This window comes from Triturus cristatus, chromosome 7 (assembly GCF_964204655.1).
Source record: "Triturus cristatus chromosome 7, aTriCri1.1, whole genome shotgun sequence".
NCBI classification, from domain to species: domain Eukaryota; kingdom Metazoa; phylum Chordata; class Amphibia; order Caudata; family Salamandridae; genus Triturus; species Triturus cristatus.
The window spans coordinates 984209137-984230706 of record NC_140590.1 but is presented as its reverse complement, the minus strand read 5'-3'; the positions used below and the strand labels follow the sequence as shown (position 1 = coordinate 984230706).

At 45.1% G+C, this 21570-nt stretch overlaps 1 long non-coding RNA gene across 1 annotated transcript in view; it reads right to left on the bottom strand.

The window, feature by feature from the left end:
* Positions 1 to 735: 735 nt before the first annotated feature.
* LOC146810956 (uncharacterized) overlaps positions 736 to 21570 on the bottom strand; it is a 304293-nt gene continuing 283458 nt past the window's right edge. Inside the window, exon 4 of the long non-coding RNA XR_014965757.1 lies at positions 736 to 769. This is a non-coding gene — a long non-coding RNA (uncharacterized LOC146810956). The remainder of the gene's footprint in view (positions 770 to 21570) is intronic.

Here is a 21570-nt window from a genome sequence, read left to right as displayed (position 1 = left end):
TAGTACATTTGTTTAATTTGCAATCAATAATGGCATAAACATTCAATGAAAAACATTTCAAACATTAAAAAACAATCAATGTTTATACAATGTAATAAACACCAAATCCAACCAACTATAAATGCAATACATGCCATGCATTTATTATCACAAACCACCTTTTTGTTTTGTGGATGGAATGCAAATTACCAAAATTGAACCTCAATTGATTTTACACGGTTTAGAAGAAACATTAGTTTCACGAAGAATTCCTTTTATACAACTTATAAGTTTACCTCGAGGATCACAACTATCATTATTTGGGCAGAAGCAATGTACCTTTATGATGTAATGACAACTGTGACAATATTACCCAGACAAATACGTGATGACATGACAATTCCCATTAAATTAAAAAGAAAATTAACTTGTATATCTTTTACACACTTTCAAAATGTTAGATCTAATAAAGTAAAGCGTGCAGCACTGTGGCTAGCCATTAATAGCAAATTATTACGAAATTATGAAATAAAAGTCAATTCAAAGTGGACAAGTATACCACAAGAATTTAGTACAACTGAAACATCACAAACAATTGATTCTTCTCATACTTCCAATAGCATACTAGCAGGAAATCTAGACACCATGTTAACTAATGAAACATTTACCACAGATAGCCTAGATATATTACGTGTTGCACCTTTAGAACATAATAGCCCAAGAGGGTTATGTGAAAACAAAGATTCCGAATTTCTTGCCTTCCCTACAGTTTTCTATGGACAATGCAGACCTAATAATAAATAGAGAGAAACACTTGTACATTACAATACAATATGTAAATAGCAACATAAGAAGCTGTGACAGAAGAGTGGCAAAATCTATAAAAAATATTTTCCTTAGGGTAAAAAAACAAATACACATTAAGCAAATTCAAGGCAACATTTATATTTCACTATGTAAACATTTCTTCAACAGAAAAATTATCACTGCAAAAGATTTTAAACACACATTGGAAAATATTATCCATTATAACAAAGGATACAAAATACTAGACTACTAAAAACAATCCACAGTTCACCACTATTGAGGAAAGATTGCAAAAAAGATCTTTTTGCAATGATAAGACAACTGGGAATACCAACTTTTTTTCTAAATTCATCTACAGCTGAAACTAGATGGCACCATTTAATAAATATCCTACTATGAATCAAATAACTTCAGGAATACACACAAGAACAAATCCAAAATATGAATGAGGAAAACAAATGCATGTTCATTCAGAAAGATCCTATTACATGAGCTGGACATTTTGACTTCCAAGTAAGATAATTCTTTAATTGCATTTTACTACATCAAAGCAATACCAAAGGGAAAATTGTTGATTTCTTTTAACATCTAGAATTTCAACAACGCAGTTCACCACATATGCATGCATTGTTATGGATAGAAAATGCAACCCCCAATCTCCCCCAATGGGGGCATAAAGCCCACTAGGCACCAGGGATTATTGTATTTTTTTTTTTATAAAAGAGTGGTTAGGGCTGCCCACAATGGGCATGCCAATGCCCTCACCACAGACCCTAATAATAACAGTCTTCCTGCCTACCCTGGGTGGTATATGCAGGTTATCACCTAGGAGGGTCCGAAAGTGCAAAAGGAACCAGGGATATGTTTTTTTAATGCGTTGGGGTGGGGGCTGCCCAAAATGGCCCCCACCCTCCTAAACACAAAAGGGGCAGATGGGGATTATTACCCCCAATCTGCCCCTGGGGGAGCACTAAGCCTACTAGACACCATGAATTTTTTTATTATAAAAGAGGGGTGGGACCTTCCCAGAATAGGCAACCCCCCCAAAAATGGGCAGTCTTTCTGCATCCCCAGGGAAATATGAGGGCAATAGCAACCGATCTGCCCCCTAGGGAGGCAGAAAGCCCACTAGGCACCAGGGACAGCCCCCTCCAAATGAAATGGGTCCAGTCTTTCTGCCCCACCGGGGCAGGGGATCTGGGTTGGAAAACATTGGAGGATCCACGCAAGTCTTGCCACCCTGGACCTCCCTGGTTGTCTAGTTTTCAGAAATATCTGAATTTGGTAGGTTTTCCTTGATGGCCACCAAGACCGGGACCAAAAACGCAGGTGCCCCCCTTGCAAAACCAGGTTGTTTTGTGATAATTCTGATGTCTCAACAATACGTTTTTCGGCCCTTCCCTGTTGCAGTTACTTGGCCCACCCACACAAGTGAGGTAGCATTTTTATTGGGAGACCTGGGAGAATGCTGAGTAACAGGAAATCTGTGTCGGCCTAGTATTCCCACAACTTTCCCACACAGAAATGTGAGGAAAATGTGTTTTTCTTTAGTTAAATTTTAGGTTTGCAGGTGTTTCTGGATAGGAAAACGTTGGGAAATCAACATAAACAACACCATCTTGGACTCACCCAGGTGTCTAGTTTTCAGAAATGTCTAGATTCGGTCGGTTTCCCTAGATGAACACTGAGCCCAATACCAAAAAGGCAGGCGTCCCCCTGGCAAAAAGAGGTTGTTTTATGATAGATAATTCTGATGTCTTCACAAAACGTTTTGGGTCCTTCCATGTTGCGGCTACTTGGCCCACCCACACAGGTGAGTTAGCTTGGGGAATGCTGAGTGGTAGGAAATATGTGTAGGCCTTCTGATCCCACAACTCTCCCACATAGGAATGTGTGGAAAATTCGTTTTTTTATCAAACTTTATGATTTGCAGAGTATTTTGGGTAGGAAAACGTTGGGCGATCCTGGGACCTAAAATGCAGGTGACTCTCTTGCAAAACCAAGTCTTTTTTGTGATCGATAAATATTGAAGTTTCCTCAGTAAGTTTGGGCTATTTCCTGTTGCGGGTACTAGGTTTACCCATACAAGGGATTCTGTGTAAAATAACCTGATGAGAGCCACACAAGTCACCCCATCCTGGATTCCCCGGGGTGTCTAGTTTTCAGAAATGTACAGGTTTGCTAGGTTTCACTAGATGCCAGTTGAGCTGGAGTCCCAAATCCATAGCTAGGCACATTGCGAAAAAGGGTCAGTTTTCACTGGCAAATGTGATGTGTTCTCGTTGCGTTTTGGGCTATTTTCTGTTGTGGCCGCTAGGCTTACCCACACAAGTGAGGTACCATTTTTATTGGGAGACTTGGAGGAGTGCTGGGTGGGAGAAAGTTTGTGGCTCCCCTCAGATTCCAGAACTTTCCAACACAGAAATGTGAGGAAAATGTTTTTTTTCTTTTTTTTTACAAAGTTTAAGTTTTGCAAGGGACACTGGGTAACAACTTAGAGAGAGCCCCACAAGTGACCCCATTCTGGATTTCCCTGGGTGTTTAGTTTTCAAACATGTACAGATTTGCTAGGATTCCCTAGAAGCCAACTGAGCTAGGGTTCGAAAACCACAGTAGGCACATTGCGAAAAAAGGGTCAGTTTTCACTGGAAAAATGTGATGGGTCCACGTTGCGTTGTGGGCCACTTCCTGTCACGGACACTATGCTTACCCACACAAGTGAGGTATCATTTTTATAGGAAGACCGGTGTGAATTGTGGGTGGGTGGAGGCTTGTGGCTTCCCACAGACTCCAGAACTTCCCATCACAAAAAGTTGAGAAAAATGATTTTTGTTTTACAAAGTTTGAGGTTTTCAAGGGATTCTAGGGAATAGAACTTGGTACAAACCACACAAGCTACCCCATCCTGGATGCCCCTGGGTGTCTAGTTTTCAGTAGTGTACAGGTTTGATAGGGTTCCGTAGGTCCCGGCTCAGCTAGGGTCCAAAATCTACAGCTAGGTACATTGCAAAATATAGGACAGTTATTATTCGAAAAATGTGATGTGTCCATGTTGCGTTTTGAGCTGTTTCCTCTCGCCGGCACTAGGCCTACCCACACATGTGAGTTGCCATTTTTTATCGGGAGACTTTGAGAAACACAGGATAGTAGAACAAGTGTTATTACCAACTGACTTCAAATGCATTTCTGTCTTCCGTAAGACAATGTGCAAAAAAGAAGTCATTTTGAAAAATGCCCTCTAATTCACAAATATGGAGATGTGCAATTAACCACTGCTTCTAAACTCCATATTTTGTTCCCATTTCGGAAATACATAGGTTTCCTTTATTCCTATTCTTCACTCTTTATTTTTTACCAAATTAATTGCTGTATACCCAGTACACAAAGAAAAACCATTGTAAGACGCAGCTCAATTAATGGCTCTGGGTACCTCAGATTCTGGGTGAACCTACAAGTCCTATATATCCCCTCAACCAGAAGGGTCCAGCGGACGTAACTGTATATTAAAAAATGTGCCATACTTAGAAGAAGTTACAGGTAAAAACGTAGGGACAAATGGCTGTTTTTTTCAACTCAATTTCAATTTACTTTTATTGCAACTGTTACCTTTGCCTAAACTGCGGCTGCAGTATTTGACCGTAACACCCTCAGAGATAAGCATGAGAAATTTTTTCGACATAACCCACCATCCATTCCAAGCCTCTACAAGATGGCGATGGTTTACACTCCATTTGCACAAGATGGCAGCCATTTTTACCACCTATGTCTGGTTTGACATCCTAGTGTTATCACAAACACTAATCAGTCACTGGACCACCGGGAGTATTTAGGAGCTCCTTAACACCAACTCACTACCTCCCGGTCCCCGGCAGTGAGTGGGTAGGTCTGCCAACTGTATTGCGATTGAGCTTTAATTTACACGGTGGATGGCGTACCTCGTTTTTCCTTGATCTTCTGGCCTCCTGCAAAAGAGTTGCTTGCAATGTCTTTTAGTTCACCTCCCGCGTTTTGTATCTAAAGTATCTTTATGAAGTGGGTCCTGATATATTCTTCCTTTGTGAGTCTGCCCAGGACACTAGGGATTTCCAAGTGTAAGTCCTGCCAGGCGTCGATGTTGTAAATTACCGACCCAATTTGGGTGAGTTAACCCTTTCTGCTACCATGGTGGGTGTTCCACCATACTCATTTAAGAACCAGTATATCACGACAGTGGCCTCTCACTTTGCCTACAATTGTTTTTAATTCACACCACTGTGTGCTTTGAGCATGTTGTTTTTATTGGGAAACGTGTGCTTTGTATTGGACTGCATTAATGAATTTTTTGTGTAAAACTTCTTTTTATCTCATTAGGTTGGTCATCCAATTACAGGTACCCCACTGGACGTTTTCTAGGTTGGTTTATCAGGGACACATAACCAGACAACCACCTGTTTTGTAGATATATTTGTTTATACTGGTCCTGGCGAATCGCCGCTAGAACTAAGGACTACTGGCGAGAAACAGGTTGACCACTTGATAGAGCCCCAACCCTGATACATCACTTCAGAAGTGCACCACTGCGTTTTTAATTAGATTGGAAGCCCTATTGATTAAAATAGTTTTCTCTGGTACTTCCAATTTCTGTTTTAAACTGCCTTTGGTTCATTAACCTTCACTCGTTGCATCTACACATATAGGCCCCTCACCCCCACGGCACCAAACGGCTACTTGGAATAAAAGATCTCCTCCAAAGAGCCCCTCAAAGGGAGCCGTCAGGTATTGCAGCGCCGACCTGACGAGGAGCATGCCCTATGATGTAGCATGACACTCAGCCGGGTGTGTGAGGGCCCTAATTCCAACAGGGGGAATTCCCAGTTCCCCCTGTAACCAGTGAGGACTTATGACCACCTAGCCCTCTTGTCCCCCTGCGCCAGCCAGGAACTGCATATCTTTTTGTATCTACTATGTTGGGGCATGTATGTTGGACCTCTAAAAAAAAAAGCCCCCATTCTCTCCTTTTAAATTGTTGTTGCCGCATTAAGCCAGATTGGAACCTGGTTCCCCAGCTTCAATGTCTGCGCTCTAGCCGGTAAGCCACACCCCCTCCCAGTAGCGTGTTTAAAGTGTTGTTTTTACTTTCACTATATGCTTTCGGTGCAGATAAACTTGGGGGCAGGATTGCGGCCACCACGGGGCTCAATGGGGTGGAGACTGCTCCTGTAGTTTGCACTCAAGGGGGGGGTCACGTGTTCAGTGCTGGACCAGGCAGACTCCCGTCTTCCCATCTTTTAGGGTTGATAAGGTGGAACTACCAAGCGGGCGGATGTTGTGGGCATATGGCTTGGATATCACAAACTCATCAATGGGGCAATGTAAGGAAGTGGGTTTCTGTTGCAGTAACCCTCCCACTTTCTGCCTGATAACTGATGCACTTTTCCTTGTTGAGCCCTGGGCTCCTGCCAATCAGGTGCCCAGGGCCTGTGTTCCTTCCCTAAAAACTGCCTAAACAGCCAAAACCCAATTGGAATCTCTGATCACATGTCATCCCCTGGTAAATGGTACCCTAGGTACCCTGGGCCTTGTGACCAGAGAAGGCCCCTATGGGCAGCAGCACTTATTGTGCCACCCTTAGAGGCCCTGTACCCTGACACACACACACTGCCTTTGCAGGCTGAGTGTCTTGGTGCAGAACAAAACAAATAGTCGACATGGCACACATCCCTGTGTGCCATGCCCACAACACACACTGCCCTGGCATACCTCAGTCACCCCTCTAGCTGGGTGTCCTATGCCAGTGGTGTGGGCACAGGAGCATGAACTCTGTGCCCCTACCATACCCAGGTCCATTCCTGGGAACTGTAAGTGCAGGGCTGCCATTACGAGTATATGGTGCTGGGAGGTAGTCAGTACGAACTCCACAGCACCATGATGGCTGCACTGAATACTGAGAAGTTTGGTATCAATCTTCTCAGCACAGTAAACCCACACTGATGTCAGTGTGGGATTTACTGTAAGATGCACGACAGAGGACATCTTAGAGATGCCCCCTGAACCTAACCTACAATCCACGTCTTGTCTGAGGGGCTACCTAGGCTGTCACACAGCAGACATGTTGCTGGACCCCTGGGTAGAGAGCCATCCACTCTCCCGGGCCTGCAACAATGCACATCCTGGGAAAGGTGCTAGGTCTCCTCCCCCAGGATGGGCAGGGGAAGCTTCAAAGGCATGCCGCCTTTGTGAGCTTCTCCAGGCCACTTGCTGTACTCAGCAACTGGCCCCTACCGGTTCTGACCCCCCACTCTGGCGGGAAGACTGGCCGGAAACCCCAAGGAAGGAAAGGGGATGTGCCAGCCTCTGCCAACCCCACCCCTCAGGTGGGGGAGACGAGGTGAAGCACATCTCCGGGCTCTCGCCATCTTGAAGATGGGGAGCCCTGCCCAATCAGGACTAGGCTACTGCCCCCCTCCCACAGGAGAGTGGCAGGATAGGGGGTGTACGCACCCCAGGGAAGGGACCCATTGGTCCCTGCCCGTTACCTACCTGTAACGCCCCTAAATTTAGTATTTAGGGGCACCCTGAACCTTCCTTCCTGAGATGCAGATTCCGAAACAGCAAATTAGATCAAGAAACAAGAAGACCTGCCGTGCAGCTGCTAACAAGAGGAAGACACCAAGTGCTTTGGCCCCAGCCCTACCGGCCTGTCGACCCTCAAACCTGCTTCTGCTAAATCCCGGCATCTCCCGTGGTCAGCAACCTCACAAACCCCAGAGGATCTGGCTACCTTGTGACTCTAAGCATCTGGGACTCCCATGAGCAGTGGTACTGCTGAAAGCAAGTAACTGACCCCTGGCATCAGCCAGGAACCGCAAACCCTGCACACTCTGCACACGCCAAGCCTGGCCTGTGCTGGAGTGGACAAAGACCCCGAGGACGTCCCCCCGGCGACTGTGACCCCGAATCCAGCACCCAAGGACCCACCTCGACGCTCCTGATGACGCCTGCAGCCTCAGAACCAGGGACCCCTCCAACCGTGACCAGTCGAGGGTAAGACTTCCCGACACCTAAAGGCACCCCTGCACCCGGCGCCCTGCGTTCCCCTGTGCCCAACTCCTGGGTGCCTACCTATCCTCCAACTACCCAACATACCTCTCGAAGTGGTGGTCACACCTGAAGAATCTTCGTCCCCGAGCTTGCAGCCTTTGTTCGTTTTTGAGCTTCTCCATTGCAATTCATTGAGCGCCCGAAGGCTCAAAAGCACCCTGCACCCAGCCGCCTGAATGCCCCTGGCAGTGCAATCTCTACTCTGCTCTACTTCCCCATTTGCGTGAGCAAGTGACCAGGAGCCCAGCTCCCACAGTCGCGTGGCCTGCTAGCCAGCAGCCACCAACTAAGGGCCCCCTGCCTCCCATAGGATAACATTGGGCCTAATTCACTCTGCACCCGGTTGCCCCTGTGCCGCTGAGGGTGTAACAACTATACTGACCTGACCCTGGGAGACCCCTGAGTCTATGCCCAGAACCTTAACTCTGCCAGTCGAGTACTTACCCAAAAGTCAATAACTCTCTTTTCTTCCGTAGGGTAACATTGACTGGTTTCACTTGAAAATTCTTCTAAGTGTTGAGTTTCTAAACTTTAAAACATTCACCTAAAATCAACCGAGTACCGAAAACGAAAATACTCACCTGCTATCAGGAGAGATCCCAGTGCTGGATCTTGGTGCCCTTCTCTGACCCTGAAAAGTAATTACAACCGTACTTACCGCTAACCCAAAGTGTCGATTTTTGCAAACTACAAATATTCTTTAAAAATCACACCAACTGTGAAAACGTAATTTCTTACCTGTTTTAGATAGATGTCCCAGTGCTGAACCTAGGAGTCCAGCACTGGATTACAAAAGGAACGAGAACATACTTTACCTGCAACTTGAATTCCCTTCCATAGGATAACATTGCCTGGTTTTTGCTGAAAAAGTTTCCAAGTGTCGATTTTACAAACTTACAAATATTCGTTAAAAATCGCCTGTATAACCAAAACACATTCTTTCAACTGTTTACAAGTGGTGCCCCAGTGCTGGATCCAGGATCCACCATTAAGTTAGAAAAAGTAACAATAACCCCACTTACCTGCTAAGTGAAATTCCTCCCATAGGATAACATTGGTGATTCTATGAGAAAAAGTTTCTGTCAACTTTTAAAATACCAAAATATTGCTTAAAAATCACTACTGTAACCAAAACGCTTTTACTTAACTGTTTACAGGAAATGTCCCGGGACTGAATCCAGGTCCAGTCCTGTGGTTTGAAAAGTAATCCTCAAAGTAACTAATTGCATTTAATTAGAAATTCCCATTGAGCTCAATGTATTATTGTGTTTGAAATTGTGTTGCCTATTGCAACAACTGTGTCTCTTGCATTCAAAAGCCTACTGCATATTGAAAGTATTTATATAAAGCCTCTCATTCAGAGAAAGTATATTTTGAAATCTATTGTTGGTTCTAAAATAAAACAACCATATATTTTTATACAATACCATTGTCCTAGAGTTCAGTTCTTGAGTGTGTGAAACCATTTGCTGACTGAGTGTGTGCAACAAAGGCTTTACACTGTCCTCTGATACTGCCTTACTGCTCGACCAAGCTACCACTTTAGAGAGTAAGGTTATATCTAACTTAAGCCTCTGACAAACCTCTGGGGACTGTGGACTCTGTGCACACTGTACCTATTTGGGAACAGTATATACAGAGCCACTTTCCTACATTGGTGGCAGCGGTGGGATACAAACTTGCATTTGTTGGACTACTTGGTTACCATCTGATCACACGACAGAACTCTTAAAATTGCCTTTAGAATTCTGATTGGTCTTTCCAAAACAGAACTCTTAAAAGTGCCTTTAGAATTCTGATTGGTCTTTCCAAACTAAAATTCTTGTCAGGGCCTTGCTTAAGTCCCATTAGAATTTTTGAAAAATAAAAGTCACTGTAGTCAAGGGTAGAGGGTTAGAACTGTCAGGTTAGAATGTCTCAAAGAAACCCAGCTATTAGTGAAAATAATACAATGCAGGACCTGGTGGAGGAGCACGACCTCACACTTTACTTACACTTGTCTTTCAAGGAATTGAGGTCCCTATGCAAACTTAAAATTTACCAATGGGCCTGCATCCAACCAAACTAGGGCCCCAGGAGCTCTTGGCTGAGTATGCTAAGGACCACCCATCTGAACACGGTGATGACCAGCCAGATGAGGAAAGCGAGGAGGATGAGGAGAATGATGATCCCCTTCCAGTCATCCCTAGGGAAGAAAGGGCTACCATACCCTTGACTCCAAGAATCAACCTCTGGGAACCTAGATACCACTTAGGTGGACCAGGGAACTCACTGGGGGACCCTCCAGTGAAGAGGATAGCTTTCTAGCAAAGCTGACCAAAAGATTGGATCTAGAGTCCAGACTCCTGGCTCTAGAGACAGAAGGAAAGGAGATGGGTTTAGCACCCATAAATGGTGGCAGCAATACTAAAAACTAAGGCTAGGGAGGAAACTTCTGATCCTAAAATCCCCAAAGGAATTGTCCCTAAATTTGAGGAAGATGATGACATCACCAAATGGTTCATAGCCTTTGAGAGGGTTTGTGAAATGAGAAGAGTAAATAAACCTCTCTGGGGAGGGGGGCACTCCTGTGGCAACTGTTCTCTGGTAACTGCAGAGACAGGCTTCTGACCATCTGTGGGCCAGATGCAGGGTCCTATGACCTCATGAAGAAAACTCTGATTGAGGGATTTGGATTTACTACTGAGGAGTATAGAATTAGATTCAGGGGGCTCACAAAACCCAGACCCAGTCCTGGATTGACTTCGTAGACTACTCAGTAAAGACACTGGATGGTTGGTTAGCTGGACATAATGTGCATGATTTTACTGGACTTTACAATTTGTTTATGAAGGAACATATACTAAGGAATTGCACAAATGTAAAGTTGCATCAGTAGCTGGTAGACCTAGGTCCACTTTCTCCCCAGGAATTGGGAATGAAAGCAGACCACTGGGTCAGAACAAGGGTAACTAGGACATCCACTGGGGGTGACCAAAAGAAAGGGGTCACAAAGCCTACCAGAAGAAAGAGAGTGAACCCCTTAAGGATAAAAGTAAGGAGTCCCAGGTAGCCCCACAAAAACCTGTCCAGGAGGGTGGGCCCAAAGACACCTCACAAACTAAACCAGGGTACCAAGGTAAGAATTGGGATCCCAACAGAATATGGTGTTACAACTGTCAGAAGTCTGGACACCACACCAAGGACTCTAGCTGTCCTAAAAACAAGATCCCTAGTACAGCTCCAGGGGTGACTAGTGTAGCCCCACGGGTTGCCAGTGTAGCTTGGGAGGGAGGGTCCTCAGATGAGGAAGTCCTCCTAGCGTTCAACTGGAGAATTGGCCCAAGAGGCAAGCTGGAGATCCCAGAGGGGAGTAGACACTTCCACCACCTACTGGTGAATGGAATCCCAGCCACTGCCCTGAGAGATACCTGTGCCAGTCACACTGTGGTACATGACAGGTTGGTATTCCCACACCAGTATGTCCCTGGGGAAACAAGGAGAGTAAGGACTGGCCCGGGGGAGTCACTGTTAGGCCTGTGGCTATAGTGCCCCTAGCCATAGCTGCGTCCCTTAGATGGAGAAAAGTGGTAGTCAGTAAAGACCTCCCCCTTGATTGTCTCTTGGGGAATGATCACTTAGAGGTGGATCTGAGCAAAAGAGAAGTGCTGGTCCAGTTCCAGACCTCGCCCAAGAAACCTCCACTTTCCTACAGGCAACATCACAATCCCTTGGGATGGATGCACTACAGCTGGTACAAGCACTGCCTCACCTGGCTTCCTTCCCATCCCCTGGCAGTTTCAGTGTCGTCTCCTACTGCCTCACAGCACTGTTCTTTCAAGCACAGTACAATACATGCATATTCACAAACATGCATGCAAAAGTATACTTACATACACACACACGCACATGCTATCACCCTCACCCCATCTCCAAAAGCTACTTTGTACATGCATATGGCTTTTCTTGATTCAATTTAATCCCGCATACATGTTCAGTGTCATATATGAATACACCAAGACATCACATGCTCTGAACCCCTCTGTATAAAGCTCTTTACAACAATCTTGCTCTTTTAAAAAAAAAAATTGTATTGTTCTTCTTTAGTCAAGCTCAGTGGCTGCTGCTCCAATAAGGCGGAGGAGCAGCCTCCAATAAGGCGCATGATGCCTGCTCCACAGTGCAGGGATGTTTCAAAGCCTCCATTTGTCAATGGATGCTTGTGCTGCGGGCCTTTTCTCCTGCCGCAAAATCTTCCATTGACAAATGGAGGCTTGCGACCGCCCTATGGGTAGTTGCATCGTAATAGTATGGTCGGAACCACCGACCTTAGGTCAGGCGGTTCCTTTTCCGCAGCATCTGCCGGACATCGTGATAAGCCCCTCAGTTGCGAAAACACTAAAAGGAGTTTTCTATATAAAAAATTGTAATACAGTTTAGGCTATTCCTTCCAAATACTATCAGGGTTCATTTATGTTTTAGCTCTAGGATGTCAGAATGTCAACCAGCTGCAAAGAGTCAGAAATACAGAAGCTGTGAATGATGAAATGCTAATAGTTACTTCTTGTGTTACATATTGTGACTCCTGCAGCACAGGGTGTACCTAGCTGTAAGTACAAGCAAATTAAAGGTCTCCAGGGTCTCTTGTTCTCTTTCTTGTCCCATTCCCCTTGCTAAGGCATGCTTTTGCATAAGATATATCCTTGCAGGGTTGGCAGTGGGTTAAGGAAAGTGTGAAGGTTAGCATGGCTCATGTCATATCGCAAGTTTAATGCAAGCTTGGTACTCAGATGAATTGGAGGACAATGGATATAAGGCATTCAAGAGAATTGTTCACTGTGTGAAAGTGGTCTGTACATAAGCGTGGGCTATGACAAAGTCTATGTCTGTGTTGCAAGGTCCTGATGCGTCGAGGCGAGGATCCTGTCGACGAGGCTTGCGATGCGTAGGCCAGTGTTGAGGATGCCAGGTGCAGTGGAGATGATACGTCGATTCCAATGAGCAGTGAAGTTGTGATGTGGAGGTGTGGCATTGACGTCGAGGCTGCCATCGACAAGGAATGCAAGGAGCTTGTTCCGCGAAAAGCGCTGCGCAGTGGTTGTTCCGAAAGCGATGCATCAGTTCCAAGAAGCAGGATGCAGCGGCGATGCGAGTCTTTTGGGAGGGGTCCAATCCATGAAACAGGAATGATGCGTCAGATATGCTCGGAGAGGCACTGTTCAACTGTGGAAATGCAGTGGTTCTGCTTGGGGGTGCATCGCTCAGTAGAGGATGCTTCTGTTCTGCTAGAGAAACACCTTAGGCTCACTTTCAAGGATCTAGGAATGGGGTGCCCCCACTTGGCAGGGTATAGTCACAGATGGCAGAGTCTAGGTACAGAAACAATTTGGTTGTAAGTCTAGAGACCTCAGATCAGGAGGCCAGGCAGCTAGCCCTTGGAGTCAAACTGGGTTCAAGTGATGCAAGTCCAATCCCCTCCCTCAGGCAGAGAGCAGCACAGCAATGCAGGAGTTCAGCAAAACACCAATACAGCAGTGTGGCAGTCACTTCAGCAGCTCAACAGTCCTTCCTGGCCGAGTGATTACAGGTCCAGATGTGCACTGAAGTGGTGGTGTGAGAGCTCCAGTACTTATACCCAGTTTGATGTAGGAAAGACTTTAAAGACAGGCCTTTTTAAGTGCACAGAGGTCCTGCCCTTCCTGCCCTAGGTCCAGACTCACCACAAGGACTTTTGCGGCCCTTTATGTGTGGACAGGACACAGCCAATTCAGGTATAAGTGAGGCTAGGTCCAGCTGGGTTCAGCTCTTCCCTCCCATCCTGCTAGGATGGCCCGTCAAGTCACACATAAGCTCTCATTGTGTGTGGCTGTCTAGGAGCAATACACAAAGCCCAACTGTCACCCACCCCCTACATGTGATCAGAGACAGGCAGCAGGCACCAAATGGCTAAAGTAAGAAAATGCCAACTTTCTAAAAGTGTCATTTTCAGAATGCTAATTTAAAATCCGACTTCACCATAAGTTAGGAATTTAGATTAGGATTCCAGGGACGCCAAACCTGAATCAGTTATATCTTCCCATTTGGAAATTACTCTTATAAAATGTTATGTTACTTAAAAAGCCGTCTGCCAACCACAAGGGCCTTACCAACTATGAACCTATCTCTCTTCTTCCAGCTTTCTCAAAAGTGTTAGAAAAGCATGTGAATTCACTCATATCATGTTACCTTGAAAGTAACAACCTTCTGCATCCTAGTCAATTGGGTTTTAGAGCAAACTGCAGTACTGAAACAGCTCTGTTATAGGTTACAGATTACATTAAAGACAAGCTTGATTACAAGGGCAAGGCAGTTTGAATTATGTTAGCTCTCTCAGCGACCTTTGATACTGTCCCCCATCAAAGACTGTGGATTGGCTATGTCTCATTCGGATTGGTGTCCTGACAATAAAGTGGGTGACTTCCTTCTTGGAGACCAGAAGCCAAGAAGTGTGGCTGCCCCCGTTTGCATCCCCTGTTCGGGACTCAAAAGTGGGTGTACCTCAGGGCTCGGCACTGAGCCCTACGCTGTTTAATGCTTATCTTACTCCTCTAGCTGTTCTTGTTGAAACATGTGGAGCCAAAATAATATTGTATGCTGACAATACTCAGCTTCTCATTACTTGTGGAAAGGGAGCAGCATTTGAGGCAGAAATTATTAAATCCTGCCATTATTCAGGTGTTCAACTGGGTGCCCATCAACCAACTAAAATACAATCCAGACAAAATGGAGATTCTCTTTTTTGGCACATCTCCTTCTGAGGTCTGGAGATCGTGGTGTCCTCAGGATGTCCCTCTTCTTGTCACTCTTCAGAGCTTATTAAAAAAAAACCTGGGGATTAAAATTGACAGTTTTCTGTCCCTGCAATCCCAAATTGAGGCTCTGGTGGGCACCTGCTTTGAATGCTGTGCACTTTGAAATAATTCCTACCTCTTTTGTCAGTCGAAACTAAGGAAAATAGTGATCCAGTTCCTGATCATATCCAGACTTGATTATGGAAATGTTCTGTATTTAGGTCTGCCTGATTACCTTTTGACCCGTTTGCAGGTGGTTCAATCGCGCTCCCAGTTCGCATATGTCCCCACATCTATACTCACTCCACTGGCTACCCGTTAAAAAGAGGATTTTCTTTAAGACACTGGTCCTGGCTTATAAAGCCCTACATGGAAAAGAGCAGTGTACCTTTGGAGGAGGCTTTCTACTTATGCCCCTCCAAGGACACTAGGGTCAACTTTTGGCCACCTAGCCACTATCCCTAAAATTCACCGGGCCAGAATTGGTGGAAGATCCTTTTCGTATCTCTGGGCTTAAGCCTGGAATCAACTCCCGCTGGCACTCTGTGCTATCCCAGAACTTTCAGTTTTCAGGAAAAAGCTGAAAACCTGGCTGTTTAGCAAGTGATGTAATCATCCAGCCTCAAGTGTGCAGATAAGCTTTCTCCTCCAGCACCAGGACACTCCTCGGAGTAGCTGTGTGCTCTAAAAATGCCTTTCATTCGTAAGTAATACCAATGTTATCCTATGGGCGACATGAGCCTTGCAGTAGTGAAAACGGATTTGTGAGGTTTTCACTACCAGGGCATGTAAAACATAAAATTACATTTCCTGCGTTTTAAATACAGTACACCCTGCCCTATGGGCTGTCCAGAGCCTACCTTAGGGGTGACATATATGTATAGAAAGGGAAGGTTTGGGTCTGGCCAAAGATTTATTTTGACAGGTTGACATGCCACTGTAAACTGTACTCACAGGCTCTACAATGGCAGGCCTGAGACATGGCTAGAGAGCTACTTAAGAGAGTGGCACATTCAGTGATGCAGACCCACTAGTAGTATTGAATTTATAATTTACAGGCCCTGGGCACATGTATTGCACTTCACTAGGGAATTAAAAGTAAATGAAATATGCCTTTTGGGTACGAACCAATATTACCATGTTTACAAGAGAGAGCACGTGCACTTTAAAACTGATTAGCAGTGATAAAGTGCTCAAAGTCCTAAGGCCAGCAAAAACGAGGACAGAAAGGTGGAGGAGGAAGGCAAAACGTTTGGGGGTGATCCTGCAAAAACGGTTGATGGAGTCGTGTTTCTTGTCATACTCCTCACCTGCTGTGGCGATTCTGGGTGGCTTGAGTGCACTCGTTGTGAGCCTCTACTTTTGTCTCTGGACCTTCCGAGGGTACTCATTGTGGGCCTCTTCTTGTGCCTCTGGACCTTCCGGGGCCAAAAATTTCCAGAGTCAAAAGAAGATGCTTACGAGTTCACTAGAGCCCCCCAGCATCGCCACACCAGACACAGAGTAGAACGAGAGACATAACTCCATCAACGAGTCATGAGGCCAACTAGTGGTGAATCTAAGTAGTCATGCTCTGACTTAAGAGGAAATTACAGTACTGAATAAAGGCTTGAATTTTGATCCCACAAACATGGTTGACGAGTTTAATACTCGAGAATTAGCCCAGTTTTCCGTTAAGATACAGTTTAAATTCTTCTTTGGATTAGGATCAAGCTGAGAGAAAAAGATAAGGCAATTGTTTTATTAGGCACAGAGACTTACAATAATGAATGCCTTAACTAACTTAATAATCCTAGGTTTTATCAACCGTTACAGAGAGATCCGTCACCTAGGTTACAGAAAGTGATTGGAAAGTTTGTCACAAGAGCAAACTAATAGGGATGAGGCTGTCATTTTGATAACTACACATCTTAAAAATGCCATACTTTTATGTGCTTCCAAAAATACACAAGCCACAATGCCCCCTCTGGGCAGACCAATCATGTCAGGGATGGGATCCCTTTTGGAGCCACTATTGCAATTTACTGATTATTTTCAGAGGTCAAATGTTGGCCAGATGCCCTCCATTCTTCAGGATACAAAACACGTCATAAATATTTTGGAAGATTTCAAATTTGATGTAGAATCAAGTTTCCTAGTAAATTATGATGTGGAGTCTTTATTTACATGAATTCCACAAGATGAGACACTGAGAACAATACAATAAGTCCTTCAAGACAACCTGACCGATAAGAGAACACCAATTTCTTTCATAATGGAATGTGCGACTTTAGCAATGAAAGTGAACTTTTTCTTGATTCAAGATCAATTGCACTTACAGATCACCGGTACTTCCACGAAAAGCACGTTTTCTCCCCATAAGGCGGACCTCTATATGGTGAGATAATTTATTGTATTTGATTGATTAAAACCATTACAAAAATACACGTTAAAAAGACATACTTATTAAGACAAGAGAAGTAATTTTCTAAAACCTTAAAAGTCTATATTGTGAAAGTGCCATGCTCGGCTTCTTTTCAAGGAGTTCAAATGTCTGTGCTAAAAGTTGCCAAGTTAAAGCCTCCTTATGCGGGTTTTGCATTTGAACGGGGCACAGCACTCCCTTGCTTGGATTCTACTAGTGACAAGAATTTCACAAGCTTCCCATTTAGCTGTGGGTCCTTGGAGTCGAAGCATGAAATCACAGCCCGTCTCCGATTTCGAATCCCTCGTTGGTTAAAGTGCACTTTGAGTAGTCCTACCCTTTCCTCCTTTAATTTAGAGCAGGTTCAGATAAGGTGTTCCAAGTCCTCTGTACCATTCCCACATACTCTGCATGTGTTGCCACATTTCTGCCTCAGCCAGGGTGGGATGTGCGAAATGGCTGGCAGTATTCCTAGCCTGTATTTTAAGAATTGTTCTTTGGTCTTACTGGAATACCCCAAATTGAAGTATGCCTGAGACCCAAGTGATTTGCAGCCATTCAGTGTCATCCATGAATGGCTCCTGCAGGCAAAGGCAGCTTTGTCTTTGACAAGGGAGATTTCTTTGATTACCTTTTTTACTACTTGCATAAAGAGCAAATGGGTAGTTTGAGTTTCCCATAGGTCGACTAGTCCGGTAGTGGCAAGTGAGTCATCCAAATTGGCTCTGGCCCGCAAGTTGGATATGTTGCAAAGTTCTTGCCAGAGCTGGTGGTTCAGTGTATTCTGGGTAGAGTTCTTGATTTTGTGCCAACACATTATGTAGAAACCTTGCCTTGCCAGAAGTTGTTTGGTTAGGCCGAACTCTAGTCGAATCTAAGCAGGTGAGGCGTAAGTTGGATGGTTAAATATAACTCTATAGGCCCTGGTGGAATCCAACAGTTTTGTGTCCCTGCCCCTCAGTGATCCGCTGCCATAGGTGATGGAGGGTAGAATTTTAGCTTGTGCTACTCGGAGCAGAGGAGAAGAGATAGGTCCTGTAAGTTTTGTTTTTAACTGCCTCTGTATAGTTGCTATTGCCATCCCCTTCCTCCCGATAGCCTCAAGTTGGATGGTGAATTGGCCACCCACGTTGATGGTTACCCCTAAGTATTTGTAGGCAGTGGTGTTCGCAATTTGTTTTTTTTCCAAGTACCAAGTGTGGAGCCGTTGTCTTCCGTTGATTATCAGGGTTTTTCTTTTATTGATGTTCACATCTAGGTGATTTTCTACTATGTACTCATGCATTTTGTTGAGTAAGCATTGCAAGCCGAATTGAGTGTGTCTTACCAGGACAACATCGTCGGCATATGAGATACTGGAGATAGTTCTGCCACAGAGTCGTGGTGCGTGCGTGTTGCAGGTGCTGAGTACTGAAGTCATGTCTCCTGTGTTCAGGTTGAACATTGTTGGTGCAAGCACACATCCCTGTTTATAACCTTTGGTAGTTGTTATGTGCCTCGAGAGATGGGTGCCGTTTCCTAATTTTCCCTGTATCCATGTTTTGGTGCAGAGATGTATTAGGAGTTTCAAGAGAGATGGTGGGACTCCCCAGAGCGCCAATTGTTTTCCACAGTCTTGCTCGGTTAACATTGTCAAAGGCTGTCTTGAAGTCGATGAAACAGAGGTGAATCGCCTGTTTGGACGATTTTGTCTTGTCAATGAGCAGTGACATTTTTAGTATGTTGGTTGATGTTCCTTTGTCTTTGCAAAACCCTGTTTGATGAGGGGGGATTATATCCTTCTCTTTTACCCAGTCCTGGAGCTCTGCCAGTAGGGTACCAGTGAAGTATTTTTTTCTCTGTGTCTAGTAGTGCAATCAGACGATAATTGTTTGGTGAGGTTTTGTCTCCGTCCTTATAAATCAGGGAAATGATAGAGCCCTTCCATGAAGCGGGTAGGATCTTGGACTGTCTAACAGTATAAAAGAGGGGGGCCAGTAATTCTGTCTAGTACTCAGGATCTTGTTTGAAGAGAGCTGGTGGATCCTGTTTGGCCCGAGGCCCCTTCCCTCCTTCCTTTTGAGATTTGGGTCTTGATTGATTTTAGGTTGCTACGCTGTGTTCATCACAGGGGAAAGGGCGCTATTGACACTTGGGCTGCTGTGGGATTATTGCGCACTTGGGACTGCGAGGACCAGGGTGCTGTGCGTATTGCTGACCAGCTGCACCTGGTCCTCTGCCCGACTCCTCCCTCATCTCCGCCCCCCTTCCTCATTATCAACCCACCACCGCCCATACGCGCTAGCGGGACGCGTGCGGGTCTAAGCGCGGGGCGAAGACCGGGCAAAGAGCGGGCCGTTTGAGGCCGTTCGAGCAAGGGCGAGGTAGGGCCTGGGCCTCCTTGGGTTGCTTGTAGTCGTTTCCATATTTAGGAGTTGCGTGTGAGATCATGACAACCAGAGAAACAAGGAGCAAGTGCGCGTTGGCAACCGGAAGGACTATCGGTACGCTGGACACGTACTTTGCCAAAGCTGGGTCCCTTCTCGTTGATGAGATCTCCATCCTTGAACGACGCATTTCCCAAGAAATTGACTGGGTGAGGAGATCTTCATTGGGTCCCCTTGCCCACGCCACTACTCCTGTAAAGTCACCTAACTGTATATTATCAACTGTAGGGGGGGGAAATGGTATGCATGTTACATCAACTTTACCTGACACTAACTGCTCTGTTAGCTCCTCAATTGACTGTGATAACTCAGCCAATGCAGAGCTTAGCATATTACCACTTCCATCTGGTAAGGCTCCCACATCTCAGACCACTGTTGAAGGAGTTGTCTCTAATATGAATTTAAGTACTAACAGGGATTCGATGCATTTATTTCAGGGGGTGAAGGAGGGAGCTATCCCAAAAAAGCAAAAAAGGGCTTACACGACTGGGGGGAAAAAACGTAAAGTCTCTAAATCCAATTCCAGGTCCAGGGGAATCCAACAGGATCCAGCTAGTAAAGGGTCAAATTTATCTTGTAGATCCGGAGCCCTGCACCACCAAACCCCGCCCAAAATTCTTCCTAGTCAACACAGACCCGCAAGAGTGGAGGATCTCATCCTTTCAAGCCTCCGCACCCTACTGAGGGAACTGCTTACTCCCCTGGAAGATCGTCTTGCTAATATGGAAATTTGTTTAATGGATTTACGTAAGGGACTTTTAGGTTTAGCTTCAGGTACAAAAACCGGCATGCATGGACTAGCTGGGAATTCTGTAGGGACTTCTAATCTAGATATAAACCCTGTTACTCTGTCTTCCCCATCCTCCATAGCCATTCAACCAGAAAATATTATTCCAGTCCCCCTGCTAAAAGCTGTTCCTGTAATACCTTGCAGCCAACCACCTTCGATAGCAAGCACCAGTAGGTTGAATCTAGCTGGCCTGGCTCCTACAATTGGCCAGGAGAAATTATCAAACGATGGAATTAACTCTCCATCTAGGCAAGCTAGCACTCAAAACTGGCGTAAAGTGGTAAATCTGCCCCCTGAGGCGGCAGTATACTCTGTCGTCTTGAAGGGAGTCCCCATGCTCCGTGGAAACACGGTGGAATCTTATGAATCCCTACACAACAAGGTCATCAGCTGGTTAAACATTCACAGGCCACTTCCACCTAGTCTTACTGGAGAAATCCTTATGGTTAGAAGGGTTCCATGGGTCGGTTCTACCGACAAGAAAAGTGCTGGGGATTGCATTATTGTAAACTTTAGGAATCCCAATATTGTACCTTACATCTGCAACTGGACTGGGCATATAGGAACTACATCTATCGAAGTGGTCCATCTGTCATACTTTTATCCTAACACTAGTAAATTATTTATGAACAATGATGACGGCTGGACCCGGGTTGGATCTGTTGTTCACGGATCTATATTTAGATCCATTTGTAATGCCCCTACCAATTATGGCAACTATATACACCCCAATAGATATAGTTGTCTTGACCAGGTAGATTGACTCTACCAGGGACAGGGGTCCGCGAATGGCAAAACTGATAGCACTACTCAAGAACCCTGTGCCCTTCGATGGGAGAATTTGACATTTATTAACCCCCATGGTCAACCAACTGACTCACTTAAGTGTGTACCAGGCCTTATTAATAATAACATATTAACGCTAGCCCCACCCGCTTTTAAAGTTGGCTCTATTGTCCCATCGACTTTGGAAATACCTTTGCATGTGTCATTGGTCCCAAGGATGGATGCTGTACCAGAGAAAACTGGTGGGCACGGAGTAGAACTGCCTGATGATGTTCTAAAGGTTCTCTCTTGGAATGTTGAGGCATTGCCAACAAATTAGATACAAGTGAATGGGATTCCTTAATAGGTAATAGTGATATTTGCCTATTTCAAGAGACTTGGGCGAGGGAGCCACTGTGCAGAGTGGGTTATGCAGTGTTCGAAATTAATGCAATCTGGTCTGGCAGAGGGAGGCCATCTGGAGGATTTGCCATTTGGGTAGGTAGTCAC